This window comes from Mesocricetus auratus, unplaced genomic scaffold, assembly GCF_017639785.1.
Source record: "Mesocricetus auratus isolate SY011 unplaced genomic scaffold, BCM_Maur_2.0 Super-Scaffold_100013, whole genome shotgun sequence".
Lineage (NCBI taxonomy): Eukaryota > Metazoa > Chordata > Mammalia > Rodentia > Cricetidae > Mesocricetus > Mesocricetus auratus.
The window spans coordinates 25844100-25868670 of NW_024429196.1; the positions used below are offsets into that span (position 1 = coordinate 25844100).

The 24571-nt window shown below is 36.8% G+C and overlaps 1 long non-coding RNA gene across 2 annotated transcripts in view; it reads left to right on the forward strand.

Annotated features, from left to right (window-relative positions):
* Window positions 1–21107, forward strand: part of LOC121143520 — a 49914-nt gene extending 28807 nt beyond the window's left edge. The window contains exons 1-3 of one of the 2 annotated variants that reach the window (XR_005880750.1): window positions 16816–16849; window positions 19132–19197; window positions 20490–21107. This is a non-coding gene — a long non-coding RNA (uncharacterized LOC121143520). Of the gene's footprint in view, window positions 1–16815; window positions 16850–19131; window positions 19198–20489 lie in introns of those variants that run through there. The other variant, XR_005880749.1, reaches the window with a different exon arrangement.
* The last annotated feature ends 3464 nt before the right edge of the window (window positions 21108–24571 follow it).

Genomic DNA, 24571 nt, shown 5'->3' on the forward strand with positions numbered 1-24571 from the left:
AAATGCAGGTTATAAAATGCAGAAAGTATGATCCTATTTTCCAGATTTTTTTCTACCGGAGAGGGTAAATGCCATTGTTTATTTTACCTTGCCTCATAGGAACTAGTGATATGTAAATTATTCCTTGATATCCACCCATTATTTTGGTTTACTTAGCATGTTCCTTCTTTTATTTCATCCAATGATTTTGAACAGCCACCTAAAAATTTCTTTGTAAACCTTCATCTTTGTCTTATCCATTCAATATTTACATGCTTCTATCCATGGTCCCAGGCCTCTCATTTCCTCTTTTCATCCTCTACCTTTGAGGCATTTTTACATCATTGGATTCAATTACTATCTATACACAGATGCATCTTACGTTCATAATTTTCATCCCAGGCCTCCCATTTATGCTGAGACCATATGTTCAATAATGTAGCTGTGGCGCTCTTGGTTATGTAAAAAACACTCCAAACTTGACATATCGAAAATGAGACACATTATTACTCCCTGAGTCACCACTCCAACTGATCACAATCTGGCTCTCTTTTAGAGGTTCCTTTCTCTTAATGGAATTGCAGTCCATTCACTTATTACAAGATGCAATTGATGTCATTCTTTCTACCATTAGCTTCATTTCCATAAACAAAAGCAATACAGTCCCATTCATTTTTTCCTATTTTAATGTCACAATGTAACTGGAGAGGTAGCTGGGCATTTAAAACACTGGTTGATCTCACAGAGGACTTAGGTTTGATTCTGAGCACCAATATGGTATCCCTTAGCAGTCTTTACCAACCATTCCACCATCCCCAAATCCGTCTTCTAATATCTTTGAGCACCAGTCATGTACGTGGTGCGCAGACATACACACAGGCAAAACACCCATATTCATAAAATAAAACTTCAACAGAATTTAAGAGAATGAAGACATCTCTGATTTGTCCATGCTCCTTTGCCTAGTCAGTTATATAGTGTGGTTATTTCAAGTATTGCTTATTGATTATACTTCACTGGTTTATGACAGAATTCAGGTCAAAATATGCCACAGATATTTTATCTGTTGATTGTTGTATCCTTTGTACCTGTAATGTCTCCTGTAGTCTCATGTACCTGAACACTTATCCCCAGTTTGTGGCATGGTATAAGAGAAGGCTGAGCTGGGATGATACACATGATTCACTATGGAAATCCCCTGAAATGTGTGGCTGTCTTTGCTTCTGATTGTGTTCTCTACTATATCATGTGTCTGCCATGTGAGCAACTCTATCATGTTCCCACACCTATGAACACTAGCCATGTCTCTCCACACAGGTGAGCTGAAATCCCTTTGAATCCAAAAGCCAAAACAGAATTTCCTCCATGAAGTTATTGTTAACATTCTGTTGCAGTGTTGTAAGGTGGAATTAACAGAACTTGTCTGGTACCATGCTTCACCTTTTTTCTCCTCTAGAATACATAAATGTGAATGTAGACAGGAAGGATTAGCAAGAGATCCTTAGGTAAGGGTGAACTGATGAGAAGGATGGATTCCAAGCAGTGATAGGCTTGTATGAAATATATAGATATGGGGAAGTTTATGACATCCTTCTATGATATTATTTCCATTACAGGGGAAAACTGGAAAACTGAGGTAGTGAACTCAATAATATCAGGATGGCATGTCTGCTGCCACCTTGGAAGCCTTTCAAAGAAGTTTAGCCACCCTCAAATGATGGTGGAGAATCAAATAGCATATTCATAACTGTGTTCAAGGAAGTTCTTCCTGAAAACTCCAATAGAGAATGAATATTTCTAAAAAGCCACAACTCTGGGCAAATTAACACACACCTTCTTCCAGTATTTAGGAAACTGAGGCAGGAAGACTTCAGGGCCAGCAGGTCCTGAAAACTTTAAAATAATAGCAAATCAAAAGATCATAGCAGGGGCTGGAGAGATGGCTCAAAGGTTAAGAGCACTGGCTACTCTTCCATAGGTCCTGAGTTCAATTCTCAGCAACCACATGGTGGCTCACAACCATCTGTAATGAAATGTGGTGCCCTCTTCTGGTCTGGAGGCATACATGCAGACAGAATACTGCATATATAATAAAACATTAAAAAACCATCATAGCTATCTTCCATCATTAGCTATAAGTATATAGTAGACATGTGTTTAATATTTTTCCAAATCAATGAGATTGTAATATTATAAAATACGTTAGTAGACAAAAAAGAACGAAGTATATAAAACCATGACTAAAGAGTCAGAAAAATGGGAGAAAAATTAATTGAAAAATCTTAATTCTGCCTCGTTGGACATATAATTGTACAATTATTAATCTTTGAAATAGTACATGAAACTTTTTCAGATTCATCTTGATTTTTCAGCAAAACAATGTTATGTTTAGAATTGACCACTACAGTGAAATAAACTTTACGTACCTAAAGTTTAAAGTAGAACTCTCCATAATGAAAAGCATATTATCAAGAGAAAAAATGAAAATTTATTGAGGAAATCTTCTATGTAACATGATCTCTTTCACAATGAAACAAAAACTCAATGCTATAGGTAAACCTGATTTGCTTGTTAGGGTTGAAGAAATTGTTTTAATCCTGGAGCAATTAGAATGGATGACAAGACGGTGTGACCTCATGATAAAAAACCTGGGAAAACTTAGTAAGCCCTGTTGTTCAGGTTCCTCTTGAAAAATGCTATTTTCTAAAAATGTAGCAATATCATCTCTCCAGTGAGGATTTAGTGGCTACCAAGGCAACTGAACATCCTTCTCTTGTTTGTGACAGAAACCATCCTGACTTTGGTATCTGCTTAGATGTCAGTGGGTCAGGACTGGGGTTTATGTTTCCAAACACCATCAGCCACAAAGATCATCTTAAAATTGTGCAAAGTTTAAAGTGTCTATCAAGCTGTATAGGTCTAATACCACTAAATAATTCAATGTTATTTTTCATTCATTGTAGCACATTGGACACTTGAAACAAGTTGACATAGTTTTAGTAGAAACTTAATGAACTGATTTAATCTGTCAAAATTCTTTTGGAGATTTAAAGCAGACTATTTCAAATAATGTTAAATAAGAGTGTGTAGTCACTTCAAATATTAATAATATTTTTGCAAGCCAAAGTTTGGTTTGGTTTTCAGATATCCTAGAGAATCAGAGTATTAAATGAGACAACAGGGGAAACAGGAATGAATCAGTTCCACTTCAAATGATCTCCTGGGTGCAAGCTAATCATTAGATCATATATTCAAACCAAAAGAAAGTAAAGATATGATATATTACATTGGACACATTGTAAGCCAGCTCATAATCAAGAGACATACAAAAACCCTGCACATAAAATCAAATGAGTGATCATTCCTAAGATCCTGTAAGTGAGAGTCCCTAGAGGTGTAAGTAAATAAATCTAAAAACTTAATGAGTCATGAGGCTGACATTTCACACACTGATTTCCTATCTTCTTGTTCCCATCTTTATTTAAAATGTAGAAATGGATAGAAATGTTCTCCAACAGATGTCCACATAAGTAGACATGGACTCTCTGCCAGCAGGAATGAGGACATTCAGTTGCCATCTTGGTTTGAATATCTAGATGCCAACCATTTGCATACAATTGGAGTAAAGAGCAAGGGAAGACATCTGGGTAACAAGGAACAGAAATGACTCACTCAGCTTACTATAAGTTAGTGCTTTTGGATACAGAGTTAAAACAACTCTGTTCCCAGAGGTTGGTTTGATATATTTGTTAACTCTACTTAAATGAACAGCCTCATTTTTATTTACCTAACCATTCACTTCTATACTTTAGAAAAGAAATTTTCCCTCTTCTTTAAGAGAGCTGTTTTAGTTTTCAACAACTTGATTACTGTGAATGTGCTCTTCTCGTATCTGCTGTTTCTTCTGGATATTTTCTTCTTTCAGTTTCCTTGTTCCATTAGCCTAGTGTGGCTCTCCCTGCTTCCCACTCATGCCCTGGGCTTGTGTATATTGCCTGCCCAACTCATCTCAATATTGCGTATCACTCCCGTGTGGTGTTGCTAGACAAGTGTGGGTATTTGTGTGGAAAAGATGGTGTCATTGTGATTCTGTTTTCTTTCTTTACCTTAAGCATAGTATTATCAGTGGTCAAGACATATCTTGCTCTGTCTCTCTACTTTCCTGAATGTGAAAACTTTCATTTTCTTTCTTTCCTTCCTTCCTTTCTTCATTCCTTCCTTCCTTCCTTTCAGCATCAAAGTTTTTATTCATATGAATTGTTAAAAATGGGCATGTATACCAGTGTCAAATAAGCATGGGAGAAGGCATGCAGGGCAAAGGGGAGGAAATTCTGCCTATTCATCATAAAGCTCCAGCTTCATCCTATCATGAATTTCATAGTCTCTGAGATGTGTGCTTATTAAAATCTGTTTACCACTTTGTCATACTCTAACAGGTGCCATTTTGGACCACTATCAGCCTCTGAAAATTACCGACCAAGCCTTAGGTGTTGCACTTGTCTCAGACTTTCATTTCTCAGATGGTCTTGGCAAACTATCTTGGCTATTGTGGTTGGAACTCTAATACCCTCAAACCTATTGATGTCATAACCACAAGCTTATAAAATTCTTTCAATAGTTACCACCCCCAATGAAAAGCAATTTATTCTTGTCTCAATTTTGAAGAGTACCTAATTGACTACTTTTAGGGGGACTAAACATTCTTTTTCCTCCAGGGTTGTTTTAATTTATTTCCACTGCCTTACTGCAAGCATTTAGTTCACTCCATTTCATTTTCAGAAGCATATGATTTTGAAAGACAAATGACTTTGTGCTTCTAGGACAAAAGTGAAAACAATATTGATGGGAAAATGAGAAATGGCAGTGCAATTTCAACTGTATGCATTGCCAGCTGTAAGCTGTTCGAGGCAGTCTAGAAGATTATAAGGGGAGGATGTTACCAAGAGTAGCAGCGGCAGTACTGAAGTACTTGGATAGTGGGGTACACACAGAGAGCAAAAGGAACAAAATCTTGTCTCTGCATCTAGAGGATCTGGTTTCTTGTTAAGATGATACAGTTATAGCGTTTAGAACAGAAATTTGCATGTTAATTTCCACCTTGATGGAGAAAGACAGGAAAACCATAGGCAAACTGTTCAAGATCCCCCCAGCTCCCAATGGAGACACACAGACATGGGTTTGGGGGAAGGTATACAGAAAGAGTGAGTAGAGCACAAATTCAATGACTGGTCCAGTGTTCTCGTCACCACTTCTCCCAATACAATTTAGAGGCTTTATTTTTCAGGGTGCACTGTTATACACGGTGATTAAGCTCTATAATTCCATTAGCAGACTACTAAGCTTCAAATACGTTGGACTTAATTAAGCTTTTATAGAGAGGCCTGGGGAATTAACCGCCAAGTATAACACTATTCATTTGAGAAAATGTATTCCCCAGTGCAAAGCTTATTCAACCAACTTTTTGAATGCAATTCCATGGAAAGAAAGTTTTGGATTACAAGGTCTGAGGCCTGATCAATGCTTCTCAAGAAACACAGGCCACAGCTTAATACTGCCACAGTTTCTTTGTTTTTGTTGGCTGTTTGTTTGTTTAATAGTGTTTTCCAGGTTCCACAATCAGAAATTCTAATTTAATTGGATGCAGGAAGAGTTGGGAATTAAGAATTTTGCTAAAGTATTTTACGTGAGGGTTGAAAGGCACTGAGATAGTGTTACTTCCATCTAAATTTTAGGAAGTGGAGCAGAAAGACACCCTGTCACTGAGAGGGGATGCTTTTCTCACCTTAGGTCTCTGTTTCCAGTTTCTTTTTAAAAGTACTTTTGAATCTGAAGTAACCACTATAGCTTAGCCTTTTCATAGTTGATGGGTATATTGAACATAAACATATACATACATGACTAACCACACAGAGTCACCAATGAGTTCTCTAAAAACACACAGTAGATGTGAATAAAGAAATAGTGTGCAATACACAGATAATGGAAAGTTTAATAAGAAATTAAGTTCATATATTTGAAAGACTCTATTCCTTCCCAGTTCCCTCTAACAAGATCCTGGCAAAATTCTAGAGTGGATTTGAGTCATAAATTACTCCCTGAAGGAACCTGAACAAGAATTCACTGTCCAGCCAGGCGTTGGTGGTACACACCTTTAATCCCTGAACTCGGGAGGCAGAGGCAGACGGATCTCTGTGAGGTCTACAAAGCAAGTTCCAGGATGCCTCCGAGACAATACAGAAAAACCCTGTCTCAAAAAAACAAAAAAAATTCACTGTCCTAACAGGGACCAGGTTTTTAGAAATAAGATTTACTATGTACACAAGCTTTAAATTTCAAGATGAGGGATTTAATAGCCCAATTCTTAATTGCCCAATTCTCCTTCTATCAATAAGGTATAATACCCAAAGACACAGTGGCTATCTGAAACTCCAGAACATCAAATCCTTATATACTAATTTTCCCCTGATAATGTTTAATTTCAAATTGAGTACATATTAGCTTTACTAAATTATAAATTCTCTTTAGCATATTCAAGTTTTCAATATCACCTTGTATATCGAAGCCATTATTAACCAAGGTTAGTGTTTCTTGAACATACACATGTACCCCTCTCACATATACACAGCTGATGTGATAACCACAGAGATGCTTATTAAATAACTTAAGGGTAGGTGGTGTATACAGCATGGATACACTATGTGATTTACCTATTGGAAGAACAGAACAAAATTACACAGAATCCCATTATATTATTCATAAGACCATGACATTTTTAAAATATTAAAATGACTGTTTATGGAATTTCCATTTAGTTTTTCTGTACTAATGTTGATGACAGGTACCCAAAACTATGGAAAATGGATCTGTTTCTCAAAATAAGATGGGATGACTGAATGAGGATGAGGCTTTTGAAAGAAAAAAGATAAGAGTATTATCCTATCAGCAAACTCTGAGATTGTCTGTTCCTGCTTACAGACCCTCCAAGTCACAAGTTTCTTCACTGTTGGGGCAGTATCATTATCATGTGTACTGGAATCCACAGTTCCTGTTTTACTATCCAGTTGTCTTTCTGTGGTTTCCTCATCAGCTAATTTTGTTATTTTCTATCAAAAAAGTATAGTTGGTAACATATGAAAGATTGCCTAAAAAGCAAAATTCCATATAGTGATGCCTTTGCCCACCTCAATAGCCTCCACTCAGTGCATTCAAAGTGTGTATCTAATTGTTTGCAGGTATTTGATTTTTGTATAAAACAATGAGTCACTGTTTTGAATAGTAAAGAAGAGGCATATCTATTTGATTTGTTTTTCAAACTTAGGCAAAGTGTAGGGACTTTGTCACTTACCCTGTATGTACAAAGACACAGAAGGCTGGCTCTTCTATGTCAAGTTACAAATTTTGGCTTTATATTTGTAACATATTTTAACTGAATTCCCAAAAAATAATTGTACATACTCAGTATTCTTTATTTTCAATTGCTGCTTAATGTGGTTGTAAATTAAGTAGTAAACATACTACAGAAATTCCTAGGGCTGATTTTTATTATCTCTAATATATATTTCTGTGAACATAGTATTTATTGGTATTTTGACAAGCAGAATGAATTAAACTTGTTTGCCATATTATGATTTCAACAGGACAGCTTATTAAAATGGTTTATTTGTTTAACAAAATCTCTATAAAAACCTCTCATGTGACAGGTATGTCTTCTAGACACTAGTGATATAAAAGTGAAGCAAGAACTGCAAACTGACCTTGGGAGTTCATATTCTAGGGAAAACTTAGTTCTATGCCCTAATGCAACATGCTCTTGAAAATCTACATATAAAGATTTTTCACAAAACAAACTTCATATCAAAATTCATATTTATACTACAAAACCCAGGTAGAGATAATGGGCATAAATGATAACACAAAGGAAATTATATTAGATGGGGATGAAGGAGAAGAAATGGGAAATCAGAGTCTTAACTCATACTTTGAGTTACTACACAGAATGCTCTAATACAAACACTATCAGGACAAAAGTTGTCTGCGTAAGAGTAAACAGTAAATATTTCCCTTGTGTGTATGTGGAGAAAGGGTGTATGCTCCTGTACATTGGGTGGTTCCACATGGAAGCAGGGGTTGATGTTCAAGGGAATTATTTAATGGTTTATTCATGTTAGTTTTTTTTGTTGTTGTTGTTCATACAGGCCGATAGCTTTATTATTGCTTGCATTCAGGGCGTATTTTGTTAAGAGAAGCTTTTTCCTTGAGAAGGAGCCGTTCCACCAGCCTGGTTCTAGAGCCGCTTTCCCGCCAGCCTGGTTCCAGATCCGCATCAGTCCCAAATAAACACACAGGACGCTCTATTAATTATGAAGCTGTTGGCCTTGCTTGTTCCTTACTAGCTAGCTCTGACTTAAGTAATTACCCCATAATTGTTAATCTAAGTATGTTTCTTCCCGGAGAATAGTTCCAGGCTTCCTACCCCCAATGGCGTTACATGTTGACTCTCTTCTGTTTCTCCTTCCCAGAATCCTCCTGGACTCCTAGTCCCTCCCATCTTGGTTCCCTATAAGCTCAACAGTACTTTATTGACAAATGCACAGGACTTCCCCCAACAGTATTTTCCCCAAACTGAGTACACAGATTCACATGTAATTTCTTCTGGAGAATTCTTCACAAATATGTGCAGGACAACAAATCATTCTAATATAATCATCTTAGTTTTTAAAGCTCCTTAAAGAAGTTGTTGGTGGCTAGAATGGGTGGTCAAGAAACCCCAGGAATCCTACAATTCCCATCTGTCTAGTACTGGACACCTTACCAAATGAGCCACCCCCAAACAATGTTTTTAAACATAAGATCAGCACATATTAAATGGGGTTTGAATTTTTTCTTCACTCAGACTTGCAGGTCTTAGAAAATGACTTTTAAAACAAAATAAAAACAGTGTTGTCCTGTATATACCTACTAAATCATGATACAGATAATAGAATTCAAGAAGTATTTTCAAAATTGACAGCCAAGTAAATGGCTTAACAATGAATGTGACAGCACTTTTGAGGGAGAAATAAATAAAAATTAGGTGGAAGAGAACCTGAAGGACAAGCAAACAGTTCAATTTAAGAAGAGCTAAAAAAGACCCTTGTCTAATAACACAAGGGGAAGAAGCTGGCTGCTAGTGAGACTGCAAGACAGTGTAACTATCAAATGAAAGAGAACAAAGAGACTATGCAGTTCTCCCTACACCAGCTTTTATACAAATTCAAGACAATAAAGACTTGTATCCCTTCCATCTGACAAAAACTGAATCAACACTCATTGCGAACACAACACCTGCTAAGGGCTGCCAGTGAAGTTTCTACAAGAAGTAGTGTGTTTGAGTTTCCTCTGTGGCTTGTGATGTGTGCATTTTCATGAATCTCTGCATTTTCAGAATATTAGATTGCAAGGTATTAAATTGCTTGTAAAGGAGATCTTCAGTATAGCGGGAAAAGCTGCTAAAATCTCGATGATAAAACACCTTTTCCTAAATGGACCTTATCATAGCAATGAAAATAAAGCTAATACTATAGAAATACACTTTTAAATACTGCACAGATCTATCTGTTCTGTATTTGGTTCATAGTTATATTTGACAAGATTGTATAAATAAAATACTTTTATGTTACATATATGAAAATTCTGATGGATGTGTTCAACATGGAGACATAAATGATTTTACATGCTATTGGAGTAGTTTTAACCATTAATTTGATACAAAGCTGAAAAATTTGTCTCAATGTTTGTATGATATAGAGTTGTAAACTTAGCATTGAATTTTCAATGTTTCTCATATAGTAAAATATTAAGTTCTAAATTCAGATTTTTATTTTAAAACTGTAATAAATCATACAATAGAAAACAGAGGCTACTTTTTTCAGACAAGTGTACAAAAGATTTAGATTCCAATAGAGTAAGATTATTTTGGAGTTGAGTAAGGAGAGATGACTCAATAGCTAAGAGAACTTGATAATCATCCAGCGAACCCAGGTTTGTTCCCCAGCACTCATTTAATACAGCTCACAACTGTCTATAATGTTAGCTCCAGGGGATGTACTAGCCTCTTCAGGCCTCTACAGAAACTTGCATTCACACACATATACCAAACTCAGATATGAATACACCACAGAAACATCACATATATGAAATTAATTTTAAAAGAGAATTTGTGTATAGAAAATCCCTATTGTTTTTATTTTATAACATATCACCATAACTATCATATATTTTTAGGTTGTGTTTACCATATAAAATGAATTAAATTCATTGAGATATTTTTAGGTCGTTTGTATAGCCCAGTGGTGGAGCAGCTGCTTGGTTGTGGGAGGACCCATAATGTGAAGAATAGAAGAAAAAGGTCCTAAAACATTAAAATCTCAAAGACGTAAAAATTAAGAGAATACAGAAAACTATAAAATGATATTTTAAAATATAGTCAAGATATTTTAAAATGTTCTAGTAAAAGAATCAAATTTTACTTTTCTATTGATTTCAATACAACTCAGTATTCATTTGTCTGAGCTGTCTTTATGAGTTTTTTGTAATGTAGTTATTTTCTAAACAGGAAGGACACACAGTTTAGTGCACTGAGAATGCTTCAATGTAATTCTTGATGTGTCTTTTTTCTCACATAAGGGAGTACATGAAAATTTTGTCACTAAAACTAAGAGATACCTTAGTATTGCATTGCCGAAGTCTTACATACTAGAACTATAGTTTGGAACTAGCATTTATAAGTGCTTAATCTTGTGATTCCAACTATATCAGTTCCTATTACTACTCTTCAGAATGATGGTTAGATATTTCATCTAAATGTTTGATTAAAATCAGAAATATTCTTCCTATATCTACCATTCCTTAAATTATTTCTAATCTTAGGGGTCCCTATAGTAAGATCGCTTCCTAGAGAAAATTTGTTTCTACAATAGCAATAGCTGAGATGTGGGGTTCCCTTAAGACCTATAGTGACTAACACCAATACATTCAATTTCTCAGATTCTTAAGTTATTATGTGCCCCTGCATGGAAAACCCACTCAATGACAAACTCCCTCAGAGAATCCTGATTTCGCTGAATGTCTGGGCTTTTCATGTTCTCTTCCTTCTCTCCTGCCTTGTTTGTCTCCTGGTTCCTAAAAGTGTTCCACTGTTTTTCATGAATTACAAAGACATTGATATCTCACCAAGGAACTGATTATTTTCTGTTTAACAGTCATGATATTAAGACACCTAAAGACTGAATTTTCCAAGCTTCCCAACTGGAGAACAAACTGTCCTCTCTTTAGTTTTTAGGTCCACGTAATTTACAGATTATCTGACCTCCTCTTCAGTCATCTCATAAATCCAAACAAGGGGAAATAGCAGAGGTCTCTCTGTCTCCAACATCATCCTACAGTATTCCTGCTTATTCTCTAGCTATTACTGTTCATCAGTGTGGAACTTCTTGTAAAAAACTCAAAGAATTGTATGTGTCAGTCACTTTTTCACTTTGTCTTATCTGTATCCATTTGAACCTAACAGCTTGTCACATTTAAGTTTTTAAATTCTATTTGAGGAAGAATACAATTCATATAGAGGTGACTATAGGACTAATGAGACATTACCCATAGTTATAACTCCCCCACCTAGATACCAAGGTTCTAAATATAACTGCATTTGTGAGTAATCCAAAAATTAAAGGGTTTAAATATACAAAAATTAAATAATATTTAGATAAAAACAAGTTAGTAAGGAAGAAAACACAAGAGTGAAGAGAAAAAAAAGGAAACTAGGAAAAGTGATCTGAAAAAGTCAAGAATGAGGATGAAAGATGTAGTGCAGTACAACAATAGGAAGAAAGAGTAAAGAAGTGAGCAGAACGAAAAGAAGGTTCTAGAGAGGATGAAAGAAAGCAATTTTCATGAAATAATTTCTCAATAAAAAAGAAACAGAAGATTGAAGAAGGAAATCCAAGTCAATAAAAAAGTTAATTTTTAAACTCCTAAGTGACACAAGAGGGGTAGCATGGAATCTTGCATCCACTGCTGTTACTGCTCCCACTTGCCAATATGTTAAGTAAGAACCATCAGATGAATCTAGAGAGTAAAATGTATCTTAAATTCTATACTCTATAGTCAATACCTCCTTTTCTACCCATTTTAATGGTTATTTGGCTTCACTTACTAGATCTAAAAGGTTTATCTACATCATCTCATGTGATTCTTGTAACAACCTTGAGGAAAATGTGGTTGTTTTACCAGCTTAGAAAAAAAATATCCATCTTGTGACTCTACTATTTTCCAAGTATGTACAGGCTGCAGTGAAGCCAAACCTAAGTCAGACATTCTAAGCCCAGATCATCTGAGTCCTGAATTGCTTATTTACAATTTCATATACACAATTGCTAAAATATACAATCTATCTAAATCACTTTAATTCAATATATTGTAAAGGAGTAATGTAAGTTATGATTCAGTCTAGAGTGTGGGAAATTATTAAATTTTGGTGGTGTTTGATTCCTTGTTGAATGGCCTAGTTGAAAATCCAAATTCTAGTTTTTGCTCCAATGACCATCATAGTTTGTAGGAGTGGTCTGACATGAGGTCTATGTCATACAAGGGAATTCATGCTCAAAAATGTCTAGAGGCCAGGATCTGGAAGCAGGAGATGGTTCACAGATATAGGATATAACCAAACACAACTGACAAAAGTTTCAATGAAATGATTCTTAATGATATTATCCTATACTCTTAGGATCAGTTTTGTTAGAGTAATTTAGCAGAGTCACTGTAGGGGGTAGATACAATACTGAACAACCATTGTTCAGAAGTACTTTGACCTTGAGGAATCCTTGTGGAAAAAATGATTGTTTCACTTGATCAGTAAAATTGTTTTGCTAAAGGGCCATTGTATCCATCCTGCGACGTTGGTAACAAGATGACGCAGGTACACCTGAGGCTCTTGTATTATTGTGTATTTCAAACCGTACATAATAAAGGACTAGCATCATAGGGGTATGTGATGCTCTCCTTTAGTAACACATGTAAATTAGATTACGGACCTTGTTATGAAGAAATAGTTTGTGTAACAATCAATAAATATACTTTCATATGGCTATTTGTTGTTCAGTACATCACTGAAGCTGGAATTCCTGCTGCCACATAGGCCTTAAAATTTCATAAAAAGAAAGGCAGGAAGGAAGGAATAAAAAAAGGAAGGAAGGAAGAAAGAAAGAAAGAACAAAAGAAAGAGAAAGAAAGGGAAGGGAAAGGAAAGAAAGATACCTTTGGAATTTGTTCAATCATTAAGCAATCTCATAAATGCTTATTTTGAAGAAATATTTTTAAAACAGATAAAAAGAACAGGAGCAGAATTGCTGAGACTGCTCAAAGATATTTATTGGTTGCAATGTGGTAGAATAAACACAAAGTTTATTACACATTTTCTACACAATTTTTTTTCTGTGTCTTCTAAGATACCCCAATGCTATGATAAATATACGTTTTTTGTATGACCTTTATCTCATTACACTGCCTTCAACCGATCTGGGCCAGCTGGCAATCTACTCAAAGAAACTTGGTTTCCATTTCCCACTTATTAATTTTGTTACATTGCCAACATTCCTTAAGCTCTTAAAGTTATAAGTACACAATTTGTAAAAGAGTGGAATAGTTGCTAGCCTACATTGTTAGAATATTCATTGAATTTGGTATGTAAAATATTTACTTTAGTCAGTTACTATAGCTAACAAGTGAAAGTCAGTATTCTTATTAGTAGTCCCAGAACCTGTCATAACATTATGCATTAAAATGCTCAAAAATAGCCAGATATACAATTCTAAAAATGAATTAGTATAGGGAAATTATTTTTTAAACTAAAAACAAGAAACAAGGGACTGGAGACATGGTTTAGGCAGTAAAGTGTTTGTTGGGCAAGCATGATGGCCATAGTTGCAGTACTAGGGCCAATGGAGAAGCCAAGCATGTGTTAAGCAACTGTAGTTGCAGCACTGGGAAAACTGAGAGAGAAGAGTCCCTGGAACTCAATGACTGAGGAAGTCAAATAAGCAAGGTTCAAATCTAGTGAGAAATCCTGTCTCAAAAAAATAAGTTACAGGAAAGAAATTGAGGAAGACACTCAATGCCAGCCTATCCTCAGTAGACATCTATAGGCATACATACACACACATATGCAAACACACACATACACAGACACACACACATGCAAGAACACACAAGCACACATGCACACACACAATTATGTATACCTACATGCAAAATTACAATAAACTATAAGATCAAAACTACATTTTCTGCTAGCTTGAGGATTTCTTACCTTTGGAAAACACCAACAAAATAATCTGTCATGATACTTAGCTTATTACTTCACTGTTTAAAACTAAGGTACAAAGTAAATATGTAAAATTGTGGTAACTTAAGGAGTCTGTTTGTTTCCTTCCACCTATAGAAAGTTTAAAATGGGTGGGTATTCTAACCAAGTCAATAACAGAGTAGACTTTTTGGATTCATTCATTTCATCTGACCAGATGATGTTTATCAAAGGTTTTGCAAAATAGGTCTGTTCCTTGCTATCCCTCTTCTTCACAAATGAATAACAAGAAATGCACTTAGTTAATTCATTCTATTGTGCAATAATTAAGATATACACAGGAAAGACATTCTGGGTAAAACTCTTCTGTTGCTCACAATATGAAAATTATATTGCATCAGTCAACCACAATTGAAGATCAAGTCACAAATGACTACATAATTGTCTTAGAGCCTATTATTCTAAATTCTTGGTTTGAATAGGAACAAAGCATAACTGAACATTGTTTTCTCAGTACACCTGAACACTTAACACTCATTCTGTGTTAGTTTGAATGTAACTGGCCCCCATAATCTCACAAGGAGTGGCACTATTAGGAGGTGTGGCTTTGTTAGAGTGTGTATGGATTGTTGGAGGAAACTTGTCACTATGGGGTCGACTCTGAGATTTTCTATGCTTAGGATACCACCTAGTGTCTCAGTCAACTTCCTGTGGCCTTCTAATCAAAATGTAGCCAGCACCATGTCTGTCTGTTGCCATGCTGCCTGCTTTGATGATAAAGGACTCGACATCTGAACTGTAAGCCACAACCTCAATTTAATGTTTTCCTTCATAAAAGTGGCCATGTTCATGGTGTCTCTTCACAACAATAGAAACCCTAACTAAGATATCTTCCAACTAAATTATGTATTGCAAAACGTTGATGCCATTTGGTTTCATAATGTTCATCCCTTCCAAAAGTGCATGTCATATTGGATCCACTAATATATACTCAAATAATATTTATTCAGGTAGGAAAAGTGTATGGGCTGATTTTCTGTGATGGTCAAGAAAGGAAAACATACCTTCCTTTCTATGTGTGATAATTTGATGAATTTTGAATTTGGAGGCAAATGCCTTCTAATTTTCTTCAATGCTTTATTTATTCAAATTAAATGGTAAGATTTGTATATTGCTAGCTTTGAAAGAAGCATGTGATTGTACTGTGTTTGTGTGTGTGTGTGTGTGCCTGTGTGTGTGTGTGTGTGTGTGTGTGTGATTGAAATCAGAGTTTTCAGAGTTTGTCATTGAAAAATTTCTGTACCCTGATAAACCTACCCACTATTGCAGGAATCCAAAGCAGAGCAAATCAAATTATAAAAATCCCAAGTTTAATGGCTACAATGCTCTTGGATGGCCTTCCAGTCCCCTAGAGAGAACACAGGAAAGGAAGACCAGAAAACCACAAGACTGCTTTCTGGGGGACAGTTTAAATACTCTGTGGGAGTGATCTTGAGCATCTCTGGGGGAGGTTGTCATCATTTGCTGGGTTTTCTGTGATGCAACAGGGTTTGGAAGGAGATAGGGGAGGGGAGCTTGGGTGGAACTTCTACCATAACTTTTCAGACTCTTAGGGTATGTGTATGCCAGGGGCTGGGGTGAACCTTCCACCATCACAGTTTTCTCAGAATGTCAGCAGCCTTGTCCTTGGAGACCTGGTCTCTTGCTTTTAGCTTTGTCAAAGCGAGCTTGTAAAACAATCCCCAGTGATCCATCTCCCTTCTTATTCCCAGCACTTAGATTACAAGTGTTCCATAGTGTGTGGTTTTTCTCCAAGGGTTCTGGGATTGAAATCAGGTACTTACGCTTGCATAACAAATTATTTATTACCTGAGTTATTTTGCCAACCCCAAAGAAGGATATTATTTATGGTATTATTAACTTATTGTAATTCTACTTACTGTGACTGTAGGAAAGCATAGCTTTCTTTTTATGATATTTTATGTAATTTAGAAACAACCTTTTTTATATGAAAATCCCAGTTATTTCCCCTTCCCCTCTTTCCCTCCTCCCCTGCCTCCCACCAACCCCGAATTCCATCCTCTCTCTGTTCCTCAGGGAGTGTTAAGCCTTCTGTGGGGATCTTCAATGTCTATCATATCATTTGGAGCAGGATCTAGGCCCTCCCCCATGTGGGCAGGCTGAGAGAGTATCTCTCTATGTGGAATGGGTGGCCAAAGTCCATTCTTATCCTAGGGGTAAATACTGATCTGCTACCAGAGCTCCCATAGATTCCCAGATCTTTTAACTGACACCCATGTTCAGGGGGTCTGGATCATTCATATGCCGGTTTCCCAGCTATCTGTGTGGGGTCCATGAGCTCCCCTTTGTTCAGGTCAGCTGTTTCTGTGGGTTTCTCCAGCCTGGTTTTGACCCCTTTGGTCATCATTCCTCCCTCTCTGCACTGGATTCCAGGAGTTTGGCTCATCATTTAGCTGTGGGTGTCTGCTTCTGCTTGATCTGCTACTGAATGAAGGCTTTAAGACGGCATATAAGGTAGGCATATACCCAAAAGATACACATTCATTCATCAAGGACATATGCTCAGCTATGTTCATAGCAGCATTATTTGTAATAGCCAGAACCTGAAAATAACCTAGATGGCCTTCAACTGAAGAATGGATTAAGAAAATGTGGTACATATTTACACAATGGAGTACTACTCAGCGGGGGAAAAAAGGAATCTTGAAATTCGAAGGCAAATGGATGAAACTAGAAAAAAAATCTTGAGTGAGATAACCCAATCACTAAAAGTGAAACATGGTATGTACTCACTTATATATGGATTTTAGACGTAGAACAAAGGATTACCAACTTACAATCCACAACACCAGAGAAGCTAGGAAACAATGAGCACCCTAAGAGAGACATACGTGGTCCCCTGGACAATGGAAAAGGGTCAAGCTCTTCTGAGATTATTGCAAGCATGAGGGAGGGTAGACGGAGTTAGGACACAGAGAAGGGGAGAAGAGGAGCAGAGAGGAAGACAGGAGGGAGGAGGAAGATAGAGTCTTGGAAAGAATAGAGGAGAACAGGAAACGAGATACCATAATAGAGGGAGCCATTATAGGTTTAAAGAGAAATCTGGCACTAGGGAAATGTCCATAGATCTACAAGGTTGACCCCAACTAATAATCTAAACAACAGTCCAGAGGCTACCTTAAATGCCCTTCCCCTATAATGAGATTGATGATTACCTTATATGTCATCCTAAAATATAGGTTTTGTATATATTTACAAAAATCTTTTAAAAGGAGATGCAAATGTCCATAAATAATTACTTTAAAAAAGGCTAGAAAGTCACCTGCATCCATAATATACTTATTTTAGTTGTATGAATCCAAAATTATCCCACAGCTACTTATCTAAGTTCTCCTTACAAATTTTAACATGCATTGCTCATATGCAAATTATTAAGATCTTGGAAGATAGTCCATTTCCAGACTGGAGGAAGGCACCACTGACAGATACAGCACTGACAAATATAGACTGAGGCACTTTGTCTCATAAAATTAGCAGTGAACTCCTTCATCAAGTAGGAACTCAAGAATGAACAACTATTTATATTCCAGGTCTCTTTGTGGGTTGTCTTGATTGTATCCTCTGTGGAAAACACACCTCCAGACAGAGATTAGTTCTGGGTTAACAAGGTCACCAAATAATGATCCGTGGCCAGATTTTCTTGTGATTAGATACTAACTTCAATGCAAAATAACCTTGGGTATTTCTTGTCTGATCAAGAGGGATGAATGGTTGTAGAGATGTCTAGGTCAGGGCTCACTCATAAGTTCATTTCTCCACACTGTTGATTTGGTTCTTCCATAAGAATGTATAGAATGATAACCCAGCTGTACCCTAACCATATGTTCAAGCTCACACAAAAGTCAAATAAGCTTTCTTTTCTAAATTACTCCTTTCCTTGATGTATGGACCTTATTTATAACCTCCCTCTGTATAGCCATAACACTATCACAGAGGGCTTAGTTTCTGAAAAGCATAGCAATTGCCTGAAAATTGATTTGATGTCTTTTGCCCATCCCTCCCTTAGGTCCCTGAAGACATTTTAATATGAGCCCTGACATTATGATGGATGAAAGCTGGCATTTCACTGTAGCAAGGCCACTCCCATATGGGAAATAACAGCTTGTTCAAAAGCTAGTCTTCTAGGCAGACTTGGGATATACAGGAAGATACATTTCAAATCTTGTACCTCTTCTTCCTTTTAAAAATATCTGCCCTTAACATCTCTGTGTTGATTATTATAAAATTCCCTAGGCATCACAGGTTAGAGCTAATTGCAGGTCACATACTGAAAATAATAAATGTCACTGAGTAGTAGGGCTAATTGTAGAGAACAAACAGGGTAGATTTGGAAAGCTGCAATAATACATTTATTTTTCAGTACAAGTTCCCTTCTTCAAAAGAACTAACTTTCCAATTATTTGTGAATTGGAATATTAAAAAGATATTCTAAGGATAATAAAAAAAACCTCCTATGTCTGCCATGCCAGTAGGCCAGATGCAAAATAAATCCAGGAAGTTTATTCTACGATAAAGCATATGTTCTTGTGAATAACAATTCATCTAACTATGTTAAATACCATAGTCAACTCTTTTAAGGTTAATAAAAAATTGACTAGAAGACAAAAATATTGGTAATTATATGCATTACAATCAAGATTAATATTATTTAATTGTCAGGGTATCATGTGCCAGGAGATTTTAAATAGGATATTTTCAGACCTTTGAGACAACTAATCTATGTTCTTTTTCCCTAGGGTCTTCTATTGGTTTATGTTACCTACTAAAACAATACAGATGGGGATGGTAAGATGGTTTGGAAGGTAAAGATCTTGCCTTTATCCTGGGGATTTGAGGTCTATTCCTGGGACCACATGGTGGAAGAAGACAATGAATTCTATGTAGCTGTCCTCAGACCCCTACTTGCACTTCTTGTCATGTATTTTTGTCTGTATACACATACACATGCATATGCGGGCACATGCATGCATACTTACATGTGCATACATGTGCATACACATAAAATTAAAAATTAATTGTAGTTAGAATTAAAGCATAAAATATATGTGCACACAAAGAAAAGAAGTAAATATATCTTAATAATTGCATTGGACTTTCATAAAGGCTCTAACCATTTCTGTTCTTAACCAGTAGAACACATTTCTTCAAAGGCCTATAACATTGGGCAATTGATTAGCATAGTGGAGGAAGAAACTCTGAAGCCAGATTTCCTTATGCAGATATAAAGTGCCAGCTGTTTGTGAGGTGGATACAAAAGGGTTTCAAGTTTAAAGTTTTTCTGTTTACAGGGAACCAATTGGATGAAGTAGTAAGACTCTGTCACAAAATACCAAGTGAAAGGGTGAGGGATGTAGTTCTCTCATAGAGCACTTATCCAGCATGGACAAAGGACCCAGGATCTGGTCAGTGGATGTTGGATTCATGACTTTTCAGTCCCCAAGTGCAAATGGGTGCTATTTTATTAGAAAACAAATCAGAACTTAACATTTCCCACACTCACTCATGGTTAAATGATAAAACAAGGCAATCGTTGTCAATAAACATATACTTCATAAATTATTCAGCAAAGGCATAAATTTAATGTTCCTATGAGACTGGACTTAGGATAATATATAGTTTATACCAGGGGCATTTTGTATCAGTCTAGTTTACTTTGTGTGCATTAATGTGACTAGATTTACTTTTCAGTTTCACTTATATTTTTCTTTCATTTTTTGGTAACTACCTCCTTCAAATTCCTTTGACAACCTGAGAATATCTTGCAGCTGAATGCAATATTAATTACATTTCAAAGCAAACCTTTATTCATTTGGGGGCAATCTGTGAAACAGAAATCTGTGACTGAAGCTGCTGCCAAGCCAATTACTGCAAAATAACTCAAATATGTCTGGACAGATTGCATTTCTCCTATTGTTAGATTGTTTATTCCATAGATCAAAAGGCTATATTCACTTTAATTAAAATGAGCCAGCTCACAAAGTTAAATATATCACAAACTTCTTCTGATTGTATAAGGGATTATGTATAGACAGACTGTACTAATGCAAATCTGTTTTGTCTTGAATTTACAGCATAATTTATGTTCTTTTTCTAGATTTTTCTAGGCTTTCTTTATGTCAAATCTTCCTTCATATGAACAAGCCAGAGAAGAAATAACTTGTCAGAGGCGAAGTACACAGCAAAGGGAAATTATTCAGTACTGAAAGCAAACCACATATCACATCACATCACGCAGGCAGAAGAGATTGGCAAATTGCAACAGGTTGGAAGGTGCACTTGACATTCAGATGCTCATCTGAACTTTATCTGAACAACTCAGATGCCTCAGTTCTACAACACAAAGCTATGGATTTTATTATTCTCTTCTGAAGCCTTTGAAGTGCTGTTGCATGAAGTTTATAAACATCCCTTTTTCTTCAGGATGAAAAAAACATGAACCAATATATTGATCTACAGAAAAAAGTATAAAGCTTTACAACTTTGAAGTCAATCTGTCAGTCTCCAATATTATTATATCATCTATCTGTTGTCCAACCATCTATCCATTTATCTACCTATGTAGCTAACATATATCTATCCTTCTACTTATCTACCAAGAAAACAAAGTTTCTGCTGAAATCTAAAAAGATAAATTTATTAATTTGCCACCAACACCCCTTCATGATAAAGGTCTTGGAGAGATCTGGGATAACAGGGGCATACTTAAACATAATAAAAGCTATATACAGTAAACCAACAGCCAACATCAAACTAAATGGACAGAAACTCAACACAATTCCTCTAAAATCAGGAACAAAACAAGGCTGTCCACTCTCTCCATACCTTTTCAACATGGTACTTGAAGTTCTAGCTATTGCCATACGACAACAAAGGGGGATCAAGGGGATACAAATTGGGAAGGAAGAGGTCAAACTTTCACTGTTTGCAGACGATATGATAGTTTACATCAATGACCCAAAGAACTCTACCAGGGAACTCTTACAGCTGATTAACACCTTCAGCAAAGTGGCAAGCTACAAGATCAACTCAAGAAAATCAGTAGCCCTACTATATACAGATGATAAAAGGGCTGAAAGAGAAATCAGAGAAACATCACCCTTTACAATTGCCACAAACAACATAAAATACCTTGGGGTAACGCTAACCAAACAAGTGTAACCAACCAACCTGTATCGTAAGAACTTTGAATCTTTAAAGAAAGAAATTAAAGAAGCCCTCAGAAAATGGAAAGATCTCCCATGCTCTTGGATAGGTAGGATCAATGTAGTTAAAATGGCAATCCTGCCAAAAGCAATCTACAGATTCAATGCAATCCCCATTAAAATCCCAGCACAATTCTTCACAGACCTTGAAAGAACAATAATCAATTTTGTATGGGAAAACAAAAGACCCAGGATAGCTAAAACAACCCTGTTCAACAAAGCAATGTCCAGAGGCATCATCATCCCTGACCTCAAGCTCTATTACAGAGCTATAGTCCTGAAAACAGCTTGGTATTGGCACAAAAATAGACAGGTAGACCAATGGAATCGAATTGAAAACCCGGGTATTAACCCACACACGTATGAACATCTTATCTTTGACAAAGAAGCTAAAAATATACAATGGAATAAAGAAAGCATCTTCAACAAATGGTGCTGGCATAATTGGAGACAGGCATGTAGAAGAATGCGGATCGATCCATGTTTATCACCATGCACAAAACTTAAGTCCAAATGGATCAAAGACCTCAACATAAATCCAGCCACACTGAACCTCTTAGAAGAGAAAGTGGGTGGTACCCTTGAACGAATTGGTACAGGAGACAGCTTCCTGAACATAACACCACTAGCACAGACAGTGAGATCAACAATTAATAATGGGACCTCCTGAAACTGAGAAGCTTCTGTAAGGCAAAGGACACAGTCAGCAAGACAAAAAGGCAGCCCACAGAATGGGAAAAAATATTCACTAATCCCACATCTGACAGAGGGTTGATCTCCAAAATTTACAAAGAACTCAAGAAGCAAGTCTCCAAAACACCAAAGGATCCTATTAAAAAGTGGGCTGCAGAACTAAATACAGAGTTTTCAATAGAGGAGTCTAAAATGGCTGAGAGGCACTTGAGAAAGTGCTCAACATCCTTAGCCATCCGGGAAATGCAAATCAAAACAACTCTGAGATACCATCTCACTCCTGTCAGAATGGCTAAAATCAAAAACACCAATGACAACTTATGCTGGAGAGGATGTGGTGAAAGGGGGACACTTCTCCCTTGCTGGTGGGAGTGCCAACTTGTTCAGCCACTTTGGAAATCAGTATGGAGATTCCTCAGAAAAATGGAAATAAACCTACCACAAGACCCAGCAACTCCACTCTTAGGCATATATCCAAAAGATGCCCATTCATACAACAAAGATGTCTGTTCCACTATGTTCATAGCAGCTTTATTTGTAATAGCCAGAACTTGGAAGCAACCTAGATGCCCCTCATCCGAAGAGTGGATAGAGAAAATGTGGTACATCTACACAATGGAGTACTATTCAGCAGAAAAAAATAATGGAATCATGAGATTCGCAGGCAAATGGATGACACTAGAGGAAACCATCCTGAGTGAGGTAACCCAGTCAGAAAAAGAGAAACATGGCATGTACTCTCTCATATATGGATTTTAGACATAGATCTGGGGAGAGCCAGTCTACAATCCTATGGCCAGAGAGTCTGGGAAACAGAAACTTCATTTAGTGGCTGATGGAAGAAGAGGCAGACTCCCTTGGTTAAGTACTGAGCTGAACTCAAGAAAGCCAGTAACAGAGAGGGAGGACTGATGATCAAAGGGATTAAGACTGGGCTGGTTTAACCCCCAGAAACAGCTGACCAGACAAAGGTTAACTTTTGAATCCCAGGCATCAGCCTGGGAATCCAGCATGGGACTGATCAAGACCCCCTGAATCTGGGTGTCAGTGAGGAGGCCTAGGGAATCTATTGAGCCTTGGGCAGCAGATCAGTACCCATCCCAAGTATACACACGGACTTTGGACTCCCATAGAACAATGTGAGGTGCACTCTCACCCTGAACTCTTGGGGAAGGGTCTAGGCCCTGCCCTATATGAAATGACAGACTATGGACACCCCCATGGAGGGCCTCACCCTCCCTGGGGGAATGAGGGTATAATGGGCGGGGGTTGGGGGGGAGGGCATGGGAGGAGGGGAGGGAATGGGAGAGGGACCTGGAACTGACTTGTGAAGCAACCTCGTTTCTTATCTAAATTTAAACTGGAAAATAAAATATTAAAAAAATTAAAAAATGTTAAAAAGAAAAAAAACAAAAAAATGAAGCAAGTAAATCATTTAGGTTGAAGTTAGAAATGATGACATTTGGACTGGAGAGAGGTTGTGTTAGAAATTGAGATGAAGAGATTCTATATTGAAGGCAACCGTCTGAGAGACTTAATGGTAGTAAGGAGTGATAAAAAAAAGGAAATAAAGACAGATTTCAAAGTGAAAAAAAAAGATAAATTTATGGTTTTTATTGTCACTACTTTTACTTTTTATTAAGGATATATCAGTCTTTAGAGATGTAAATGGTACACTCCAGGTCTATAAACTATAAAATGAAATGAAAATGGCATTACTATAAACCCCAAGATACCCATTTATTTTCATGATACCACCAAATGCTTATTTTGGTTTTCATGTCACAAGGTTTTAAGACTGTGGAATGGAGGAGGTGTTCTCAGGACACTTTGGTAAGAGAAAGTTCTGTGAAGTTTCAACTCTGACAGGCATGACCCCAGGCAGGAGAAGAACAATAGTGACCATGTGAATAAAACAAACCAGAAAAGAACAGACAATCAGTAGATGTTTTTAAAACTTCATACACTTGATAGAACACTGCTCATAGTGTGGTCTGTTTGTCAATGGTCTGAGTGAGAAGAGGAGAGGCTCTCAAACACTCAATGCTTCGATCAATGCTATCACCAAGACTCCAATGGAGTAAATTTTCCCAGCCTGTGCCCACCTTGTATTATCTAGCCCTGTTTCTCTAAACAGCCACATTTACTCTTCAGCATACATTGCAGGCCAACACTATGGTTGCCTTCCAGGGTTCCTTCCACTCACTGCACAGAATCAGACTCAGAAAATCAATGTATTTTTGTCAGAGTTCATGTGAGTCAATCATGGCAGGTTGTTTTA